The sequence below is a fragment of the Molossus molossus genome, unplaced genomic scaffold (assembly GCF_014108415.1).
Source record: "Molossus molossus isolate mMolMol1 unplaced genomic scaffold, mMolMol1.p scaffold_m16_p_15, whole genome shotgun sequence".
Classification (NCBI taxonomy): Eukaryota; Metazoa; Chordata; class Mammalia; order Chiroptera; family Molossidae; genus Molossus; species Molossus molossus.
Window position 1 is genome coordinate 51,294,979 of NW_023425350.1, and position 23,944 is coordinate 51,318,922.

The window sequence follows — 23,944 nt, forward strand, 5'->3', positions numbered from 1 at the left end:
TCATTTATTGGAGTCACCTGCTGTTTATTAGCCTCTGGGCACACTTGCTGGCTCAGAAAACCAGGCAGGTCCCCTTCACCATGGCTTACAAGCCAATGAAAACAGAATACAGATGTTTAACTGCCCAGATTTGAAGAGTTCAAGACCAGCGTGGAGGCGCAGGCCGACCACTTGAAGCAGCCCCAGTCACAGACATGCTGCTTTGAGAGTGGGTCATCCTGCTTTCTGCCCTCCCACGTTGTGGGGCCAAGGACACGATGCCCTCCATTGCTGCCCCTCTGGGAACCTGCCACCATGAGCGAGGCCCCACTTGCATGCACAACTCCTGCCCCAGCCCATCGCGAGGCCCCAGTGCAGGGTTGGTGTGAGTGTGTGGGTGTCTAGGGTTGGCGGCACCTCTCCTAGGAGCAGGGCCACAGCTGCTCCCAGCATTCTGCGGCAGCGGGTTACGGCCTCAGGTCCTCCAGAGGAGCAAAGAGGTGGATTCTGTACACGGTTCACAGGGATGCAGGTCAGAGCCCAGTGGAGTCTGGTGGGCTCTGACCCAAGCAAGGCGTGTGGGGAAACCCAAAGCAGCTGCAGCTTCCTTATTCCCAACCGCAAACCCACGGACAACCAAGCTGCCATTCCTGAGCAGAAGTGACCCACAGTCACGGCCAAAGGCACTTGGGCAAGACAGCTTTGTCTTAACTGGTCTCCTTTCTTGGTCCCCGCCACAGCCCTCACTGACACAGGCCACGGGTCCGGCAGCTCTTCCTCCCGTTCGAGTTGCCCTCTACTCCCTGTACCACCCAGTTCAGATCTCCCACCCGGAGCAGCCCCGCCCCGCCCATCAGCGGAGCCCCTCTGTCCGCAGGAGCCGGATGCTGGGTGTCAGTCGTGGCCCTGGAGGGTCCTGGAGGTGTGGAGGAAACAGTGACCCCAGGCCCCAGGGTCAGGGCCAGGCCCAGCCGAGAGGTGGTCAGAAAGCTGCTGACAAAGTCCCTAGCAGTCCAACACGCCAAAACCGGTTCTTTCCCTGTCTTTATCTTCCGATCAAATCTGAAGATTACTTAAGGTGCTCTGAAGGCCTCCCCAGTCCCCTCCTCACAGCCCGGCCCTGCAAGTTGGGTTCCCGCCTTCTTCCCAATTCCTGATGCCCCCACCCTAGCCCAAGCCCTCATCCCTTTCTGCTCCGGTTTCCGCCACCCGCCCTCCGGCCACGGAGGCTGGGGTTCTGCCTGGCCGGAGGGCCGGTTCTAAGGGAAGACCCTGCGCAGAGCCCCTCCTCCTCTCCCATCTCCCGGCCCCTCCACTTCGTTAAGGTTGGAAGAGGGACTGTAAGACAGTCCAAACAGCAGTGACAAACACTCCTGCCATTTATGAAACACTGTACAGGCATTTATGAAATACACTGATAGGGGCCCTGGCCGGTGTGGCTCAGCGGCCCGAACACTGAAGGGTCTCAGGTTGGATTCCAGTCAAGGACACACACCTGGGTTCAATCACCGGCCCTGCATCCAATCGATTGGTGAGGAAACCAATTGATGTGTTTCCCCCACCCATCTCTCCCTCCCTTCCACTCTCTGAAAATCAATGGAAAAAAAGATCCTCTGGTGAGGATTTAAAAAAATTTACACACACACACTCACACAGACTGGGTATTCTTCAAATACAAGTGGGCTTCTAATGACACCAGGAAACTTGGCTCTGAGCTAGACACATGGAGGACTTTTGTCCAACTTAAAATACCTCAAAGGCAGCTTTGAACTGATCCTGAAATAGTTTTAATTGCTGCTAATGATAAGTGGTATTGTGAGCAATGCAAACATATAAAATAGCCTCAGCACAGAGAACTGCTTCTTTTGAATCCACTGCCAAGTTAGCTTTGCTCCTAACTTACAGAAGATGGAAGACAAAGCAGGGCACATCCCTCTGGCATGTCACAGTGCTCCCCCTCCCTCTTCTTTGCCACCCAGGAGCGGTTGGGGAGGCAGGAAAGGGCAGAAGGAGAGAACGGCCACCATGCATGGAAATCTCCAGGTTATCGGTAGCAGCAGTGCTGAACACTTATCGACAGCATGCTGGTGGCTGTGAGGCAGTCTACGGCACTGCGTGAGTCTGCAGCATAGGCGGGGATGGGCCATGCCAGACAAGTGGGTCGGTTCAATTCCACGCGTATTTTCTAAGGCCAGCTCTGCCTCACATTGAGAGTGAGTCAGCCCAAGCTCCACCCTCACAGAGAGCAGGTGAGCGGGGAGACAGACGCAACACAGAGGTGAGCGTGGGACGTGGGCAAGCAGTGTCCCAAGGAGCAGTGGGCAACTTGTCCCACCAGAAGTCAGCCGATATTACCCAAGGAAAACAAAATGAAACACATGTTAACGCGGAAACCTGCATTAGCCCTGAATCCGGGGAAGAGGGCACCACAAACCACACTTGGCTCAGTTGTTGCTCACAGAGCAGACTGTGGAGGGATTTGGGGGTGATGGCCGTGGGAATGAGCCACTAATGGACACACAGTCAGGAGGGTTCTGGGGGGTGGGTTAGTCTCTGGATAAAATAGTCCAATTAAAAATCTGTGTATAGCCCTGGCGGGCTTGGCTCAGTGCTTAGAATGTTAGCCCATGGACCAATGAGTCTTGGGTTCAGTTCTGGTCAAGGGCATGTACCTTGGCTGCAGTTCGTCTCCGGCCCTGGTCAGGTCATGCAGGAGGCAACTGGTTGATGCGGCTCTATCATACCGATGTTTCTCTCTCTCCCTCCGTCCCACTCTATCTGATAATAAATAGAAAAATATCCTCAGGTGAGAAATAAAAACAAAAACAAAACTGTGTATAAGTACAGGGAGAAACCTGGAAGGAAACACCAAAACAATGACAGTGCTGATTTTTGGATGGTAGAATCATGAATGATCTCAATTTTCTTCTATATACATTCCGAGAATATATTCTTTAATAAGAAAAACAGGATTTAAAAATAAAGAAACTCGTTCTTGCAAATTTCTGTTAGGCTTAAAATTATTTCCAAATAAAAATGTTTTTAACCGGAGATAAAATGGTTAATCTCTGTATCTTCCCCCTCAGTTTTGTTCTGAACCTAAAACTGATCTACAAAAATGAAGTCTGTTAAAAAAAAATTGTTTTAAGTTTTTTAAAAGGTACTTAAAAATAACTAATTAATTAAAAGGCACTTGGGGGTGTCATTAAATAACATTGACAAGAGTAATAATTGTTGAAGCTAAATGATAGGTGTAGGGGAATGTTCATTTGCATTTCCCATAACTTTTGGGTGTGTTTGAAAATTTTCCACAGTAACAAGTAAAATAATAAGTAAACAAAGCTCCGTGCCAAGACCCCCTGGCCTGGCCTGCCCAGTTCTAGGCCAGCCGCCCGGCAGTCTGCATGTCACCTCCTGGGGCACAGAACTGAGGGTCACGGGAATAGGCTGTCTCTGCCTGTCCCAGTGTCGCTGCTCGGCATCCTCTCCTGTGCCCCATCACAGAGATTCTCAGCCAACTCACCTGCAGCACCGGCCTGCACACCTGGCCCCAGGCTCCAGGTCAGCACACAACCCTGCTGCCCCTCAGCACCCCCAACAACCATGCAGCAGCACCAGCCCTGCCCCTGCTCACAGTGCACCCGAGACGTGCCCTCCTGTCTGGGCTCCGACCCAGCTTCTCATTGCAGGTCTCCCTGTCCTGTACTCTTCCCCTCTCTCATCCGAGTCAGCAGGCCCCAATCTCTCATAGCTTAAAACTAACCCCCTCGCATGGCCCAGCATCCCTCTTAGTCATTAGACTACTTCTCTCCTTCTTCCCAGGCAGTTCTCGCGAAGGGCTGGTGTACACAGACAGGGCCACAGCACACAGGTGCCCCACTGCGGGCATGTGGGGGCTGAGGCCCAGCCCGCACCCCTCTCGTCAAGCCCACATGCTGGCAAGAGGGTCTGATCGGCCTGGAAGAAGGGGCGTTCCTTTCTAACTTGCACAAAGGCCATGTGGTCTAGATGCACCTGCTCCTCTCCGCCTCGGTGTGTCGTCTCCACTTATTCCCGAAGCCCCTGGCTCCTGCCACATGTGCTCCACGGCACCCTTGCCAAAGGCACCTGCGGCGGCCTCCCAAGGCCACATCCCATGGCCCCTCCGGAATTTGATTTTTAGAAGCATTTGCATCGCTGGTTTTCCTCCTGGGTCTTTTCTGGCCCCTTGGCTCCTGTGACCCAAGGATCTTGTGAAGGATTGAGAAGTATAAATTGCCCTGGCCAGTTTTGCTCGGTGGTTAGAGCATCAGCCTGCGGTCCAGAGAGACCCGGGTTTGGTTCCCGCTAAGGGCATGTACCTCGGTTGCAGTTTGTCCCCGGCCCCAGTTGGGTCGTGCGGGAGGCAGCCACTCAGTGTGTCCCTTTCATGTCGATGTTTCTCTCTCTCTCTCCCTCCCTCCCTCCCACTCTATCTAAACAAAAATGGAAAAATGTCCTCAAGTGAGGATAAAAAGAAAAAAAAGAAGAAGTATAAATTGATAGTTACAAAGCAGTCACGGGGATGTCAAGTACAGCACAGGGGATATAGTCAATAACATCGTAATGACTATGTGTGGCGTCAGGTGGGTCCTGGAAATATCGGGAGGATTACTCTGTAAAGTATGTGACTGACCACTTTGCTGTACACCTGAGACTAACACAAAATAATACTGAGTGCACATTGTAACTGAAAAACACACACACACAAAAAACAAAAACCGAAAGGCCGCTCCCCCCAGCCTTTCAGGGGCTCTCCTCAACGGCTCCTTCCTCATTCTGCACCCTCCCCAGCCTGGCTCCCGGGCCTCCCCTCGCTCCTCTGCCCCAGCTGTCTGCCACGGCCACCTGCCAGTGCCACTTCCAACGCCCAAGGCGCTACCTTCTCCCCAGACGCACTCTGCCTCCCGTGCTCTTCATCTGGGCCGAAGGCACCACCGTCTACCCTGACCTCCCCTCGCTGCCCGTCCAGTGATGGGTGGGTGCCATGTTCTGCCGGCTCCTCCTGAGTGTCCCCCTGCCCTCCTTCTGGCCCCTCTGCCCTAGTTCAGGCCCAACTGTTGCAACAGTCGTCCTGCAGGTCTCCCTGCCTCCTGTCTGCTCCCCATTAATCCCCTCTCCGCAGGGCGGCCAGAGTCCTGAGATGTAAGTCTACCGTGTCATTCTTCTGCTCGACATTCTTCCGTGGCTCCTCATCCCCAAATAAAATCCTGACTCTCAAGATGGCACTTGAGGCCTCCTCCTCAGTTCATGCTCCACCTACACCAAATGGCTCCTATCTCCCCAAGCGTGACAGGCTTTCTTTTGCCTTTTCACAACACTCACTTGGTCAAACAAGCCTTCCCTACACCCCTATTCTCATGGTGAACCCCAACTCTTCCCTCAGAAGTAAGCTAAGGCGTTGCCACCTCTGGGAAGTCTCCCTTGATTTCTCCAGCAGACGAAGGGGCTCTCTCCTCTAAGCTGCCATCGCAGGGACTGCCGTCCTCATGACACCTGCAAGGTCCCAGATGCCAGGTCCAACCCATTCTGAGCTGGAGCACCATCTAGGCGAGAAAGTTGTGGTCTTTCTTGTTCCCTCTGCTCGTCCATCACCTGGACGTCCTCCAAGCCCCGCTCGCCTCCCCTCCCCGGAAGCACCGTCTCCTCAGTGACAGCTGTCCAGCGCGGCTTTGCCGTCGGGCTCGGCGGTGCTGTCTGGTAGAATCGCGGCAACTACATTTTGTTTTTACTGTGATCATAATAAGAAAGTCATTTCTCATTATATTCCAGTATACATATGCATTATAATATATGAGATATATATACCTATCTATAAATATATAAAAGTGTATATTTAATCTATGGTATATTTATGTATTATATATTTAATATTAGTATATTATATAATAATTTGACATCATATCTATATCTATCTATCTATCTATCTATCTATCTATTTTTATCCTTACCCGAGGACATTTTTGCATTTATCTTCAGATAGAGCGGGAAGGAGAGAGGGAGGAAGAGAGAGAGAGAAACATCGATGTGAGAGAGACACATCGACTGGCTGCCACCCACACAACCCCAACCCGGGCTGGGGATAGACTGCAACCGAGGTGCGTGCCCTTAGCTGGAACCGAACCCAGGACTCTCTGGTCCGCGGGCTGACGCTCTAACTGCTGAGCCAAACCTGCCAGAGTATACGTCATATATTTAATATTAATACATTATATATTATGTATCTAATATGTAAGTAAATATTTATATATAGCTGAAACAAAATGTATTTACTATATGCAATGTATTCTGATATCTTCTATTTCACTCCACTTCTTTTTCTTTATTTAATGCTAGTAGTGACATAAAAATTAAGCTCCCAGTCCCCACCCACCATGTGAAGCCTCTGTTGTGGCCTGCGGGGCTCACTAGGGGCTTCCAGCGGAGGGCAGTGGATGGTGGTGGGTTAGCAAGGCATCTCTCACATGTTCTAGGGGGGAGCACCAATTTTATTTTATTTTATCATTTTTTTTATCCTCACCTGAGGACATTTTTGGCATTTATCTTCAGATAGAGAGGAAGGGAGAGGGGGGAAATAGAGAGAGAGAAACATGGATGTGAGAGAGACACATCGACTGGTTGCCACCCACACAGCCCCAACCGGGGCCGGGGACAAACTGCAACCAAGGTACATGCCCTTAGCGGGAACCGAACCTAGGACTCTCTGGTCCATAGGCCGACGCTCTAACCGCTGAGCCAAACCGGCCAGGGCAGGAAGCACCAATTTTATAAATTTCCAATCTGTCATGTATTTTAAAAACACAATAAAAAGAATTATTAGAAAATAAAATAACAAAGGTATGTTTTAAATGCAAGCCCTGATTCATGTTACAAGCTTCAGTAGACACAGTGGAGTAGGGGCAGGAAGGCGCTGGGCGGTGGGCACCAGGTAGGGCCAGATGTGCGCGGGGCTTTGCCAGACCTTTTGAGGCCCTCAAGTCCTGGACACGTGGCCACACCTGCCCTTCCGGTCTCTGTCCTGGAGCAATCCCAGGGTCCACAGTCTGAGGGGCTTTGCTAAGAAGAAAGGGGCCACGGTGCAGGCTCTGCCTCGTCAACAGAGCTGGGCAGCCTCGGTTCGCATCCTGACTCAGCCACTAACTGGCTGTGAGCCGAGGATAAAAGCCTTAACCTCTCCAAGCCTTGGCTTCCTCCTAGGATCGTCCCAGCAGAGTAACAAAGCAAATCTCTACCTTGAGCTCGGCCCAGGCCAGGACCAGGTTGACACCCCACCTGCTAGCTCTCATGGTTATGATGCTGTTGTTGGCTTCCTGTCTTTCTGAGTCAGCCTTGTCCTCAAAGGTCTGTCTCTGCCTCTCACCCACCTCAGCTCCTTGCGTCTCCTCTGCCTCTCACTGTGGCATCCTGTGTGGCAGAGAAAATAGTTCATATATGAGTGTTATACATTTTATTGACATAAAGAATGTTTAGCAATTTACAAATAATAACGAACTATACAGTACTCTCTATTATAAATTGCATAGAACAGATTGAGTCTTATGAATGCTTTCATTGATTTTTAGCGACCTGCTGAATCCATAGTTAATCTATAACTATAATTGACAAATGAGTGTAGTTCTTATGTAAATGCTGGTTGTTTGTGGCAACTAGTAAGAAAAAAAGTGACACAGTGAAGATACATGCTGGAACTTCACTCATTTGTCAATGATGTGAGTAACTTCTTCACTGAATGAGATCCGAGTGTTTGAACACTGGAAGAATTTTGCTAAATTTTTCTGTGCCATTCACCATGTAATGGCTTGAAGCACAACATACATTTAGGTCTAATGTGCACTATTAACATTTTCTCTATAACTTTCTTAAGTGTAGACAGTCAGCAAACAATAAATCAAGCCCTGATTTGTGGGGTTTGCCAACTTCCATGGTGTAAATATTTTCACCTTGACCAATTCCAAGCTATTAATATGATGTCACCAAATGCAAAGTTGGGAAGAAAAGCACAGCCACACATTATATAGTATTTCCTCAGACATAATAGATGCAAATGACCTTAAAAGCAAAAATAATAAAATGTAAAATGCTTAGGAAGTGATGAGTTTTGAGTATTTATCTTTGTTTTTAATATAATTTATCTAATTATAATTTTATACCTTTTAATTTTTTAATAATAGCTAGGTTTAACTACTGCCTCATAAAATTCCTACAAATTTAACAATCATCTCTCAGGTATGATCTGAGCACACCTGGATCTGACCCCCTACCCCCAGCTCTGCTTTGAATGGAGCTTTGAAAAGCTCTCCAAACCCGATGGCCCCTTCCAATGTACTTTCTCAGGTCTTATCTTATAAGCAAAAGTGAACTCATTTTCCTGCTCTCAGACCTGCTCCTCTCCAAGGCTATCATCTCGGTGAATAAAGGACCTTACCATCCACTCAGCAACCCAAGCCAGACCACGTGGGTCACCATCCTGCCACCTTCACCCCTCCTCTGGCGCCAGGTCACTTCCATCTAAACCCCTCTGGACTCTGCGCCTGCTCTCTGACCCCGGGCCTGCTCAGGACCACACCCCTCCACCTCCTCTCTGGGCCCCCAAAGCCTGCAGTGCTTGCCTTCCCGAAAGCAACTCATCACGTCCTACCCTGTTGTATACTTGGCAAAGTCAGGCTTCCCAGAGCCCAACAGTCATTGTCCCTTGTCCCATTTCTCCAGTCATCTGAGGCACATCCTGCATACTCGATCTCTGCTTCAGCTGCAGAACTAGCTTCAGTTTCCTTAGCACATCCCACTCTCCCAACCTCTGCCCCTGCTTCATGCCAGGCCCTGTCTGTGGAATTCCCTACTCCACTCAGATTCCTGCTCCACAATTCTTAGTCCCTCTTTTGGACTCACCTCAAATACCAGCACCCTAGTGGTACCCCAATCCCAAGCAGAATTCATTCAGTTGATCATTCATGCATTACTTCATTATTAATATTTGTTTAGTGCCAACTACGTTCCAGGGCCTGTGCTAGACATTGGGGATGTCAAAATGAGTCTGGCTCTCAGAAAGCCCTCAGTCTAATAGGGCAATCTGCCCCCTGGCAGACAGAGCTCTGTGGAAGGTGCTGGAGAAGAGCAGAAGGGGCCTCCCTTACTCAGGCTCCTGGGGCTTATAGCCCTTGAGCTGGTCTTTCAAGGATGGGTAGGAGTTAGCCAGGGGCGGGATGAGGGAGAGTGCTCCAGGCAGAGAGAAGCAGATGCAAAGGCTCTGAGGCATGACAGTGCCTGACATGCTGGGAGCTACAGGTGATTCAGTTTGGCTAGCCCTCGAGGGTCAAGAGGAAGGAAGACCAGATCCACAGGGTTTTGAGTGGCACTTGGGGGAAAGGTGAAATGGCAGTGGTAAAGGCAATGGGAGCAACAGAAGTCTTCCTGCTCCAGAGTCACAGTCCCTTCAGAAAGCTCAATTTGAGAAATACAATGGAGAGACACAGGATGGGAATCAAATCGCTGGGCAGAGACGTGGAATGGGGCAGTGCCGTTAAGTGCTAAAGGCCGCCTTCAGTGAGGAGCACATCGTTCGGGAGGGAGGGTAGGTGTAAGATCAGTAGTACCTGGGGGCCACCTGGAAGGGAGCCCCGAGGAGGCTGCCCCAGTTTCTGACCTGGGTGACTTGGAGAAGGATGGAGGCACTCTCTGAGTGGAAACCCCAGGTGTGACTTTGTGAGTGGCCATGTGTTGATCCCGGGACATGCTGGTTTTAAGGTACCCATGGTACAGCCAATGACCAGGTCCCCTCACCAATTGGCTACTGGAATCTGGACTTCAGGAAAAATTCCTGATTGAAAGATGGAATCTGGAAGTTGTCAGCGAGTCAGCACTTGGGAATCATCTCCCTCATGGAGGGAGGGAGTTGACTGAGAGGAGCTGGGGGTCCCACACAAGCCCTTGGCGTCTAGGGAGCTGGCAGCAATGGAGGAGGAGACAGAGTGGTGAGAGGGGAAGAAGCAGAGGGCAGAATGGGGTCCCAGAAGAGAAGAGAGGGGAGGGTTCAGGGAGGAGAGGGTGCTTAGCACAGATCAGTGTGGCAAAGGTCAAGAAGTACCTGGGGGTTTTGAACTTGGGGTTCACTGGTGGCCCTGGTGACAGGCGAAGGAAGAGCGGCTGGCAAGGAAAAGTGCAAGGCAGCGAAAGGGAGGAGACGGTTGGGAAACTGGGATGATGGCTACCAGGGTGTGGGGTCCCGAGGGAGACGAGCAAGGGAGTCAACCCACAGCCCCCTGAAATATTAGCCTCTGGGCGGTGGAAAAAGTGCCTTTATGGAGATAAGTCAGGATGCAAGGGTGGAACCCAGGCAGGTAAATATTCAGACTGACAAGCCAGGAAGGTGGGTGTCCATTCAGATTCTCTGGGAAACAGATACCAAATGAAGTTCAAAGTCCAAACATTTAGTGGGGTGGTGGGACCTGTGACAGAAGGGCTGGGGAGCAGGAGGAGGCAGAGAGCAGGCAGGAGGACGGGCAGGCAGAGCCTGGGGCTGACAGCTGACCGTGCTTCCCCCTAACCTCTCCAGTTCCCTCTGGCAGGGAGGACTGAGCAGCACCTGTCATGGCTGCCACCGCAGGGTGCTCTCCATCTGGTGACCTCTGATTGCCCGAAGTGTGGTGGAGATGCTACGGGGCAGGTGACAGCAGAGGAAGCTTGGAAGATGCTGGCTGGTTGAGGCTTGGCTGTGATTGGAGGCCTGGAGTTGGTATCAGCTCCAATCATCCCCATCAGGGAGATTAGGGTGGCAGGAGGTTGATCGGACCCAGAGCCGGGATGTCCTAGCCTGGTCAGGGGCAGTGGCAGGACAAGGGAGAAAGGGTTGGCAGGTTTGGGGAAGAAGTGTCCGAGGTGAGAGAAAGGGTCTGGGCCTTCAGGAGAGGGAGGTGAGGACAGGCTGGAGGGGAGCATGCCGGGGAACCTCCAGGTCGAGGGCAGGGGTGATGGGATCAGAAAGTGAGGATTCTGGAACTGATTTAGAGCCAGGGCAGAACAGTACTGGGGAATGACGACGTTAGGCGACTGAGGGCACATAGCCGCGAGGCCGGCTGTTCCCAGGATAAGGGATCGTGGGCTGATGGCATGTTCACACTCCTGTCACAACCCCCATGTCTGAGCCCCCAGAGCTCCTGGGGACAGGGCTGGTCCTCGGACACAGAGAAGGCACTGGTCACATGCCTGGCAGCTCCCCACCCTTTAGCAAATTGGTAAATGTGGAAAGCACCCACACTTACTTGCGGAAAAGGCTGTTTGTGGCAGGTACATTTGAGTTTGCTGAGGGACTGCTACCAGATTAGAGACAGAGGCCAAGTGCATGGCTTTCTCCCTGTGACTTCACATTTTCCTTTGTAACACGTGGGCCTTGCTGAGTGATAAAGGGGAGAGGAGTAGAGAGTGACGGAGACGTGAGCCAGCCAGAGTGCCCCTCATTGTGCCAGGCACAGCGTAAATACCCAAAGATTATTTACTGAATGATGGGTCAGATGAATGTAAAGGAATGGCTGAGACTGCCTATTTGATGTCCCCTATCGTTTTCCCGTGGTCAATGAATTCGCTTTGGGCTGAGCCAAGGTCCACTTCTAGATGGCCTTGGGCCGCAGGCACATGTTGGAGACTGCATACCTCAGCACAAAGGGAAATACCTGTCCTTACTCAAAAGCTACGGGAAGTTGCTAAATGGGCCAAAAGAAGAACCAGCATGCCTGCTCCTCTGCTCTCCCCCCACACTCTGGCTATTGCTTCATGAAGGGTCAAAACAGGCAGATAAAATCCGTCTGACTCATAGCTCAAAGAAACAGGAGTTAGGAACGTGACCCACGGCAGCTCTGCCGTCCAGCGCCCTCTCCCACTGTTGGCCTGGGGAGGCCCGACCCCGGATGGGCAACCTCGGAGGCTTGTGCCCTGCTTGGCCAAGGTCTCTAGGCTTCCATTTTGAGACTGTATTCTGATCTCCCATGAGATCCAAATCTGGGTTTTTTTTCTGGCTGGTGGGTCCAGTTGTTTTCATCTTCTCTGACAAGAAGTCGGTATAAGTCAGGGAGAGGTGGAAACCCATGGCCCTCCAGCCCCTGCTCTCAGCCGCTGGCTTCACAAAGGAACTGGGGTGGCGGTTTTCCTTGGAGGCCAGGCCCAGCCCCACAGAACCTCACTCACTCCAATCTGATCTTGGTGAGGCAGCAATGTGGAAGGGCAGCCTTCACCCCCACCCAACCCCGGGGGGCCTGGAGCCAGCCAGGAGTTAACCCCAGAGCCCCGAGGTCGAGTGGAAGCTCTCAGGCAGGCCATGGGACCCCCGGAGACCCTCTCCTATTCAGGAGAGAATAGAACCAGGACATGTTTCTGGACATAAAACATCCTTCCTGGAACCTGACCCCGGCCCTTGCCCAGAGGTGATTTTAGATCATTATCGTTGAATGCATTCCAGAATTATGTGAGCAAATGAATGAATGACACTGACACTGGGTCAGAAGCTTTCAAACCCTGTACACTTCGGGGTTAAGAAAGCCCTTTACGGCCTTTCATTTCACCCAGAGACCCCATCTCACCCCACCTGTGGACAGCCATGGCAGACCCCCTTCTCCCTCCAGGTCCAGAATGTCACACACATACACTCAAGTAGTACAAACTGGGCAGAAATGTCAGAATTCAATGTCACCTAATCATTTATTTTTAATTATGGGATTTTCTAGTGTCTCAAAATAAAATTACAACCCAGACAAGCAAATATAAGTAAATAACATAAAGACTCTGGCAGCAAGCCCGCTGTGGGTGGGGAATCACCAGCAAGGGGAACTCGGCTCCCTCCGTGAGTTCTGTAGCTGTTTCAGTCATTCCTGCTCCTCCGACCGCACCACAGGTTGTGCAAGATGCTGTTGAAAGAGCACAGGGTTGAAAGGCAGGAACCTCAAGTTCCAAACCCACAATGGCCCCAGTAGCCGTGTGACCTTGGAACAGCCTGTTGGGCCGTCCTGTCTCCACCTGTAAGTGAAGGGTGGCCTTTAGAACTTCTGAGATTCCCACTGTACGCACAGGGCCTGGCCAGCACGGCCTGGGAAGGGCTTAATGAGTACAAGTGGAAAGAAATGGCCTAACATGATTTTTGTCAGTATAACCCCAAACCTGGCTTAAGATAAGCTACCACTTCCCAACAAGTTCATCAGGAGAGTTGGATAAAATGCATCTTTGTGAGGTCACAAGTCTCTGAATTTTCTCTTTCTCCAAGCCAATTTTTAGTTCCTGAGGTGAAGGGGAGAAAGGTGGAAATTAGAAGCAGGAGTAACTATGGGGGCAGCAGAGGGATTGATGTGACAGAATCACTGAGGGGGAGGCTTGTTGGTGTCACTCTGAGCTGAACCATCCCAGCTGTCTCGGATCTGTCTCTAGATGGTGAGCCCTAGACATGGGTCCCTGCCCTTGGGTAGTGCCTGATGACAGTCGCCTGTGTCTGCCCAGAGACGGGATGCAAACCCAGACATCGCTTCCCAACAAGCCGCAGGCTGAGGCCCCTTGGACCACCTCTGCATGAGCACAGCTGGCGGTGTGCCCGTCCCACCTTTGGAGAGAGGCCAGGCCTCGCGGGGCAGGCACGCAGGCAGCGCCCCGGGCCTCAGAACTCTGAGAGATGCTGCTCTCACCCCCAGAGAACCTTGTCCCCATGGTGTTCTCATGTTCCTCCCAACAGTCTTCAGGACTCAGGGGACATGAGAACCTGGGAGTCTCTTCAGGGAGGGTTTTCCCAGACTGGTTCTGAGGATGCTTACATACTTGTCCTAGGGTATTTGCCTTCTGAGTCCCTCTGACCCCTTGAGGGGACACAACCTTAAGGGCTGAGCTGCTCAGCTTTAGAGTCAGGCCAGCTCTGCCCCTCTCCTACCTTGTGGCTGTGGGAATGCTAACTGACTTCTGTTTCTTCTTTCATAAAATGAAAACGATAAGGCCAACACAACAAGCAGTTATGTGGATTAAATGAGATAATGCATGGAGAGCAGTCCAGCCAAGCCCAGAGGTAGCTCATCTTTACCATGATGTCCCACAGAGCTACAAAACCTCTCACAGATTAGACCAACAATAGCCTCAGTAAAATCTATCTTCCTGCTCAGGTCACATGACTGGAAGAGGCCAGGAACTCCAAAATAAAAGAAAGCCTTGGTCCTCCCAGGAAGTGGCCGATTCCAGGACTGTGAGTGCCCCACAGCTGCTTTAGAGGTTATGGCACCCATCCCCTCAATGCACAGCTGAGGAAACAGGCTGAGAGACAGCGCGTGACATGCCTGAGGCCACACTGCAGGTTAGTGACAGTGCTAGGACAAAAGGACATATCTTCCAATTTCTTCTTGGTGTGACCAGATTATTTTCTCTGATATTATTTGTGTTTAGAAGGTTGCGTTTTTTGTTTGTTTTGTTTTTTATCCTCACCAGAGGACATTTTTGTATTCATCTTCAGATAGAGTGGAAGGGAGATAGGGAGGAAGAGAGAGAAACATTGACGTGAGAGAGACACATCGAGTGATTGCCAACCACACGACCCCAACCAGGGTCGGGGACAAACTGCAACCGAGGTACATGTCATTAGCGGGAATCAAACCCGGACTCTCCGGTCCAAAGGCTGATGCTCTAACCACTGAGCTAAACTGGCCAGGGCAGGTTGAGTTTTTCTCCTTCCCTTCCCATTCCAAAAAGGTCTTGGATTGGTCCTGTTTGAGGATCAGGACCAGACAGAAGCCCTTCTCTCTTTAGTCTGTTTTCCTGAGCCTGGGCTCCTAGCAGACTCTGAGGGGAGCGTCTTGAAGATGCCTTAGGAAGGAAAAAATTTTAGGGAGAGGGACCAAGGAAACGGGGGTAGGAGGCAGAAAAAGGATGAAGACCCAAGTTCTGCGCCTCCAGGAAGGGGCAGGCCTCAGAGGTGGGGACAGGATCCTGGGCATGAAGGCCTCAAGCATAGCCTGGGGGCAGAGTCTGAGCCTTGCAGGGCACCCGGGCTCATGAGAGTGGACAGCCCACAGAAGTGCCCCTTTCCTGAGCAGCCCAATAAGCCTCCTGGATTCTGGGTGACCCTGACCAAGGGGGAGCCTATAATCACCACCATGGAATTTCCTCCCCATCAGGCAAGATGGGCGCTCAGGGCTGGAACTGAGTTGATCTTAGGAACATTTCTTGCCCTCTTGAGATGGGAGACTGATATTCATACTGTCCATATAAGGCACTGCTCAGTCCCCTTTGTGACACCATTCCCTGTGATGTATAGTACTTTACAAAGTGCCTTCACAATCGTCCATTCGGTCCCTGAGATTCTGCTGTTCACCAGATGAAAAAAACTAGAACTCAGAAAATGGACCGATTTGCTTAAGTTCACATAGGTGTAAGAGCTAGGATGAAACCCCAAGTCTCCTGACTCCTAGACAGTGCTCTTTACGGCACATCACTGCCCGCTGTGGACGGTGCCAGTGGAGAGCATCCCTCGCTGTCATCCAGGTTCCACAGCCTGAAGTCCTCCGTGGGAGTAACAAGGCCCAAGAGCACATCTGGGCAGCCTGCCCTCCCTGGGCGACTCTGCCTTGGTAGAGTAACAGCTTTCTAGGTGCTTGCCTGACACTGACTGTATATCAGCTTGAATGGAAGTAAAGACCTAGATATTGACAAAACCCCTATAGCTGATTGGGAAATCAAAACAAAAAGTCCAACTGGTCAACAAACAGATGGAAAAATTGAAAAACCCAATAGGAATTAAGAAATGCTGCCCTGGCCGGTTTAGCTCAGCAGTTAGAGCATCAGCCCGCGGACCAGAGGTTCCCGCTAAGGGCACATACCTCGGTTGCAGTTTGTCCTCAGCCCCGGTTGGGGTCGTGTGGGTGGCGACCACTCAATGTGTCTCTTTCACATCGATGTTTCTCTCTCTTTCTTCCTCCCTCTCTCGTCCTGCTATATCTGAAGATAAATGAAAAAAAAAAAAAAAGAAATGGCCACTAGTAGCCCGGCCAGTGTGGCTCAGTGGTTGAGCGCTGACCCATGCACCAAGAGGTCACCAGTTCAATTCACGGTCAGGACACCTGCCCATGTAGTGGGCCCAATCCCCAGCGGGGCACGCAGGAGGCAGCCAGTTGATGTTCTCTCTCATCAATGTTTCTATCTCTCTCTCTCTCCTTTCCTCTCTCTAAAATCAATAAAGAGCCCTGGCCGGTTTGGCTCAGCGGTTAGAGCATTGGCCTGCGGTCTGGAGAGACCCGGGTTCAGTTCCCGCTAAGGGCACGTACCTCGGTTGCAGTTTGTCCCCGGCCCTGGTTGGGTTGTGTGGGTGGCAGCCACTCGATGTGTCCCTTTCACGTCAATGTTTCTCTCTCTCTCTCTCTCTCTCCCCCTCCCACTCTATCTGAACAAAATATCAAAAAATGTCCTCGGGTGAGGATAAAAAAAAAAAATTCTTAAAATCAATAAAGAAAAAACATGAAAAAAAAAGAAATGGCCCTGGCTGGGTTGGCTCAGCGGTTAGAGCGTAGGCCTGCGGTTCAGAGAGACCCAGGTTCGGTTCCCACTAAGGGCACATACCTCGGTTGTAGTTTGTCCCCGACCCTGGTTGGTTGTGCGGGTGGCAGCCACTCGATGTGTCCCTTCACGTCGATGTTTCTCTCTCTCTCTCCCTTCCTCTCTCTCCCTCCCACTCTATCTGTACAAAAAAAATGGAAAAATATCCTCGGGTGAGGATAAAAAAAAAAAAATGCCCACTAAATTTGTTATTGTTGTTGCTGTTATGCCTAGTATACTGGAAAAGTCTTTTTTCCTCTATAGTATTGGTGAAAATACAAATTAATACAACTTTTATATGCATACATCAAAAAACCTTAAAAGTATTCACATCCTAAATACAACATGGTGGATCCTGGAGTGGAAAAGGGACATTAATAAGAAAACTATTGAAAGTCAAACAAAGTCCGGCCGGTGTGACTGAGTGGTTGGGCATCGACACATGCACCAAGAGGTCACCAGTTCAATTCCCAGTCAGGGCACATGTCCAGGTTGTGGGCCAAATCCCCAGTGAGGGGCATTCAGGAGGCAGCCAATCAATGTTCTCTCTCACTGATGTTTCTCTCTCTCTCATCGATGTTTCTATCTCTCTCTCTCCCTCTCCCTTCCTCTCTCTCTAAAATCAATAAAGAAAGAAAGAAAAAGAAAGTAAAACAAAGCCTAGGATTTTGTTAATAGTAGCATATCAATGTTAATTAGTTTTTACAACTATATTCTGGTTAGGTAAGATACTAGCTGGGCAAGGGGTATATAAGAAGTCTATGTGCTATCTCTGTAAATCTAAAATTATTTCAAAACAAAAGGTTTAATTTTTTAAATACATTCCTTTACCCAGAATTTTACTTCTAAGAACTTATCTCAAAACTTATCAGAGATGTAGATGGACATTTACGTACAAGGATATTACATCACTTATGATAAGCACAAAACTGCAAATTATCTAATGTCTAAGAATACCAGGTTGGCTAAATAAGTTACAATGTATCCAGTAATGATAGAATGTGGTCACAAAGAATTACATTATAATAATATTTATTAACATGGAAAACGCCTAAAATAGATGGTAAAGGAAAGAATTAGGATACAAAACTATGTATATTTTAAGCTCAATACAATTTTTAAATGATGTACATAAGCAAGAAGGAAATATACCAATATATTAAAGGTACTTATTAATGGGTCAGATAGAGTGAATTTTATTTTCTTCGGAATACCTTTATAGATATATAATACATTTTCTACAATAAACATGTTATATAAAATCAGGGGGGAAAATGGTATCAAAAATCCCCAATCCATGGCAGTTCCTCAAAATTTTAATCACAGAATTACCATATGACCTGGCAATTTCACTACTAGGTATATACTCGAGAGAACCGAAAATATAGGTCCACAAAAAACACACAAAACAAACAAAAAAAACCTTGTACATGAACGTTCATAGCAATAATAGCCAAAAAGTGAAAATAACCCGCATGTCCATCAGGACACACAAAATGTGGTCTACCCATGCAATGAAATATTATACATCAATAAACAGAAATGAAGTACTAATACATGCTTCAACATGGTTGAACCCTGAAAACATTGTTAGTGAAAGATGCCAGACACAAAAGGCCACTTATTATATGATTCTAGTCATATGAAATGTTCGGAATAAGCAAATATATAGAAATAGGAAGTAGATTAGTGGTTGCCAGCTTCTGGGGGGGGGGGCGGGTAGGGAGTAACTGCAAATGGGTCCAGAATTTCTTTTTGGGGTGATGAAAATGTTCTGGAATTAGATAGTGATGATGGTTGCACAACCTTGTGATTGTACTAAAAAAAAAAATCACAGATTTGTACACTTTAAAGGGTGAATTTTGTGGTTTGTGGATTATCATCTCAAAACACACACACACACACACACAAAAGAAAGAAAAAGAAAAACATTCCCCTATCCAAATGCCACATGTCATTGCTACTCATAATTTTATTTTATTTTTTAATGTTTTTGCCTGGCCAGTGTGGCTCAATGGTTGAGCGCCCATGCACTAAGAAGTCACACATGCCCAGGTTGTGGGCCCGATCCCCAGTGGTGAGCATGCAGGAGGTTGCCAATCAATGCTCTCTCATTGATGTTTCTATCTCTCTCTCCCTTCCTCTCTCTCTCAAATCAATTAAAAAAATTTTTTTTTAAATTGTTTTTCTTACTTGTAAAAGATGCTCAGGCTAGTAGAACCCCGCTGCTCCCAAGCCAGGCCCTTGTAGGCAGAGCAGGCAGCTAGCTATCTGTTCACGTGGTGGATGGAATCCTGAGAAGGTGATTGTAACTGGATCTCTCTCCCAAGTCAGTTCCTTCCTCCTTACCAGTTTGTTCATTTGTTCATTTATTCCTTCTTTCCTTTCTCCCTCCTATAGTAGAGCTACACTGCTTGCAGGTGTGTGTGTGTGTGTGTGTGTGTGTGTGTGTGTGCGCGCACAATGAAGAGCTAATCTTTAGCCCGGCCAGTGTGGCTCAGTGAACTGTGAACTGTCTATTGTCCATGGACTGAGAGGTCCCAGTTTGATTCCTGGTCAGGGCACATGCCTGGGTTGTGGCTCAGTCCCCAGTGGGGGCGTGCAGGAGGCAGCCAATCAATATTTCTTTCTCACATCAATGTTTCTTTCTCTCTCTCCCTTCCTCTCTCTCTAAAAATCACTAAAAACATTTTTCTTTAAAAGAGCTAACCTTTAGAGTTACCCTTTGAAACAGACACCATGCCATTAAATCATAAACAAGTTTCCTGGAATTTAAATTTACCGCCTGTGTGGGAATTGATTGATTGAGCCTTCTACCATACAGCTGGCTGAAAGGGAAGGCCAGACACATGCGATCAGCTTTAATAAGAGCAAAGGGAAAGGAAAGGCCCCTCTCAGAATGGACACTGGCACTGGGAATGTCCCCGAGAGTCAGGAACCTGAAATCGTGGTCATTCTGCTCAGGATTGCTCACACCAATAGAATGAAACTATGTTTGGTAAAGCAGATCAGAAACTTTATTCTTTGGCCAAGGAATGAAGAAGGATAAGCTTGTACTCTAAAGATCCCTTCTGCCCAATTCTGGAGAGTTAGGAAAGTCTGGGTTTAGGGTGAGTTGGTGGGTTCAGGGGCAGAGATTTTTGAGAAAAGGGTGGAGAGTTCTCGTACTCCCAAGGAAGCATGTGCAGTTCTCAGAAATGCTTGGAATATGCCTAGCTGAGCATGGCATGTCTCATTTTAATGTTAAATCTCCACCTCTGGGCATGACTGTTAGAATGTTAATGAATGCAAGTTCATCAAAAGGTCGCTTGGGCCCTGGCTGGTTTGGCTCGGTGGTTGAAGTGTCGGCCAGTGGACCAGAGTCCTGGGTTTGGTTCCCGCTAGGGGCATGTACCAAAAAAAAAAAAAAAATAGGTCTCTTGGGACACCATCTGAGGAAGAACTCTGGCTCCCTAAATTCCCAGTGGGACTGTCAGCACAGAATCCAAACCAGCCAATGAAACTCCATCTGGAGATCACACAAGGAGGCTGGTACTACTTTTACCCAAAAGCAGCCTTCCTGTTTCTGAAACCCCAGGCCCAACTTTCCCAGCCTTCCTAAGATCTCAGAATCTACCTTTTCTTTAAGTCTGTGAGCAAGAACTCTTCTAACAAATAACTTTTTTTTTTTTTTTTTTTTTTTGGCTTATGTTAGCTACAGCCTAACTGATAAGTATGCAAAACATGATGCCATGGTACTAATAATTCCCATTCCTTACTGTCTACCATGTGCCAAGAACAGTGTAGGGCCCATCACATACATTAATTTAATTCTCATTCCAAGATGCAGAAAGTAGGACTGCTCAGAGAGATTAATGCCATGTCTATAGTTCTATACTTAAACAAGACAGAAAGGGGATTCAAGTCCAGTTTGATCTAGCTTCCAAGTCTAGGCTCTTTCTCTTCTTCCTTCCTTCCCTCTCTTCCTTTTGGATTTGAACATTGGGGCAGAGAACTGACTATCCATATATTTTAGTTCACGGCACTTAATCACTGTTGGTTCATGCAAAGCCCCTCTCTTGCTTATTTACCAAGTTGTTATTGTATTCTTCTTCCCGCCTCTCTGCAGCACCTTCCCAACGCTCAGGATTGTGGCCATATGTGGTAAGGTCTGACCTCACTGACAGGCACTCTAGATATTTGGGAGAGTCAAACCTTGGGTTTCTTTATTTCCTTGAGAATCAAAATCCAGTTTGACCTGGTAAACTTTTCCAGGTGACTCTCCAGGACTCCCATCCATTGGTCAACCTGTCCTCCCTGCTGTGGGCTCGGCTCTGGGCTGAAATGTGGAATCGGTAAGAAAGAGAAAGACCCAGTCTTCACCCTTAGGAAGTTTAAAATTCATTTATGTGTCCACTCAACATTTTTGGCGCACTGACTTCATGTGCCTGGTGTAGAGATGAAAAGATGAATGCAACAGTTGGTGTCCTCTGAGAGCTAAAGCCTCATTGGGGAGAAGACAATTAAGCAATTAGACCTGTGTCACAAGGCTGTGGTAGGGAGGTGCAGGAAAGTCAGGAACCCAGGCCTGGGCATGGCTCAGATAGTAACATTAATCCAGGAGTCAAGAGTAAATAAAATCTGTAAGTACAATTGTTTCTGCTCATATGCCTCACCATCGTACAACAATGATGGGTGGGATTTTCATCAGATTTGGAAGGGAAGGGTAGGATAGCTAAACTTAAAATGCAAACTTTATGGCGTGTAATTATTAAATGTGAGAAGCCCAGGGGCACACGGCAGAGAAGGAAGCAGTCATATTAGACTAGACCTGTGGAGACTGGGGCCAGGGGAGGTCTGACTGTAGGCCTGTCTATCAAATGGGACACAGATGTCCCATATGCATTTACCTTCACTGGGGAATACAGTGTCTAATATGAATCCCAAACAAAAGATTCAGTGCAGAAGTCTCTGACCTGCAGGCGGTAGTCCTAGCTGGGCTGCTTCCCACATGGGTAACTACATGTGGCTGGGATAAATGGAAGTGGGGGCAGTTTAGCCATCAGTGGTGACATCCTCCTGAGTAGCCCAGCTGCCCAGAAGGTGAAAAGGTAGCAGTGGGCACCCACCCCCCACCCTAGGACAGAATCTGCTCACTAGAGGCTGTCCCCTGGGGTGGGTGAAGGCCTCTCAAATCAGCTAGTCCTTATGGGGACACCAAAAAGGTTCTTTAACTCAGACCCATGTGTCCCCAGCCCAGCTGTGTTGAGGGAAGAGCCATACTTAAAAGTGAATGACAGCTTCCCAGACCGCATCCATGCAGCGACCACAGGAGGTCCAGAGGTTCTGATATCAGTCTCCAGCCGCCCTCACTCTGGGCCTGGGGAGCATTAGACCACACATGAGGACATCAGAACTCCCTTCTGGGGGCCTCACTGCTGGTCTCATGCTGACTGGAACCACTGACTGGGGCCCGGGCCGTGCATGCCAGGAGAGAGGGAGGCGACTGTGCGGTCACTCGGTGGGGAAGACTTGTCCTGCTCCAAGCTGGGCTGAAGAGGAGCCCATCTGTGCAGTACCACAGCACATGCTGCGCAACACCCTTCTCCCCTCCCCTGCCGGCGCAGACGGCACAGGGCTGGCTGGGCAGGGAAGGGGAGTTAGAGTGGTAAGGTAAGCCCTGCAGATGTCCTGGGCCTGCCTTTGGGCCTTGAGGGATGGGCCACCTTGGGTTACAAAGAAAGGGAAAGGAGCAGGAATGATGTTCCAGGGTGAGGGAACAGCCCGAAAAAAGGTGCAGGGGGTGGGAACAGGGTATCTGACCAGAAGTCCAGCCGAAGTGAGGAGAAGGCACCAGGAAAAGGAGTCCTGGAGAATAAAAGACACTCTCAAGCCCCCACCCTGTCAACCTGCTGGTTCCCCCAGCCTTCCCCTGCAGCACTGGAGGCAGAACATGCCAATGTTTCCCCAAGTGTCTCATACTCTGGGCATCTTCTATCTCTTCTCCAAACAGCCAAGCTCCAAGATCCACAGAAAACAAGGGTGGCTTTTCACGTCCCTTCCTTCCCATTCCTCTGGGACTCCTGACTCTTACCTTGGCTCTGGATGTACTTCTTTCTTTCATGGAAAAAAAATTCTCTCTCTCTCTCTCTCTCTCTCTCTCTCTCTCTCTCTCTCACACACACACACACACACACACACACACACACATGGCCCTACACCTGCTTAAAACTCTCCAATTGCCCTGGTATGAGTCAGTGGTTAGAGCGTTGGCCCAAATACCAAAGGATCTCAGGTTCAATGCCTGATCAAGGACACATACCTGGGTTGCAGGTTTGATCCGAGGCCCCGGTCAGGGCACATGCAGGAGGCAACTGATTGATGTGTCTCTCTCACATTGATGTTTCTCTCTCTCTCTCTATTATTTCTCTTTCTTGCCTCTTTACTCCCCCCTCCCTTCCACTCTCTCAAAAAAAAAAAAAAAAAAAAAATCAGTGGAAAAAATATCCTCGGGTGAGGATTAAAAAAACCCAAAACTCTCCAATGATTCCTCAATGCCTGTGGCAGAAAACCCCAAATCCTTTCTATAGGCTGCTCCCTGGCCCCTCCGAAGGCTGGCTCAGCCACTCCAGCCTCTCTCTCCCAGCTGCCCCTTGCTTCGGTGTCTTCCCCACCTCCTGGCCTTTGCCTGCTCTATCTCCTCTGCTAAGAAGGCCCTCAGCCAGCAAGCTCCAAATTCAGTATCATTTCCTCACAGAAGCCTTCCCTCCCCTCCTGGTCTAAACCAGCTACCCCCTTTTCACCCTCTCTCACCAGACTCATTTTCTGTCACACACTCACCCCACTTTCTATAACTGCACGTCTCTTATCTCCTGCTCACTCTCCACACTGGAGGGATCTGCTTCTCAAGGCGAAGTCTGTTTCATTCACCCTAATTCACCAGAGCCCAGCACACATCCTGACATGTATTTGTTTTCTAAATATTTAAATGGCACCCCTCAGACTGTAGGGTGAAAATCTAAGCTCTGGGCACAACCTTTCCTTCACACTCTGACCTTTACCTGCTCTCCTGCCTCATGTCCCTCAGGTTGATCAACCTCACTCTGACCTCTGTAAGAACCCTGGACTCCAGCCAGACAAGGCTCCTTGCTATTTTTTTTAATCCTCACCCGAGGATATTTTTCCATTTATCCTTAGACAGAGTAGGAGGGAGGGAAAGAGGGAGGGAGGGAAGGAGGGAGAAAGAGAGAGAGAAACATCAATGTAGAGGGACACATCGACTGGTTGCCTCCCGCACGACCCTGACCAGGGCTGGGGACAAACTGCAACTGAGGTATGTGCCCTTGGCCAGAACTGAACCTGGTTCTCATGGGTCCGTAGGCCGACACTCTAACTGCTGAGCCAAACTGGCCAGGGCGGCTCCTTG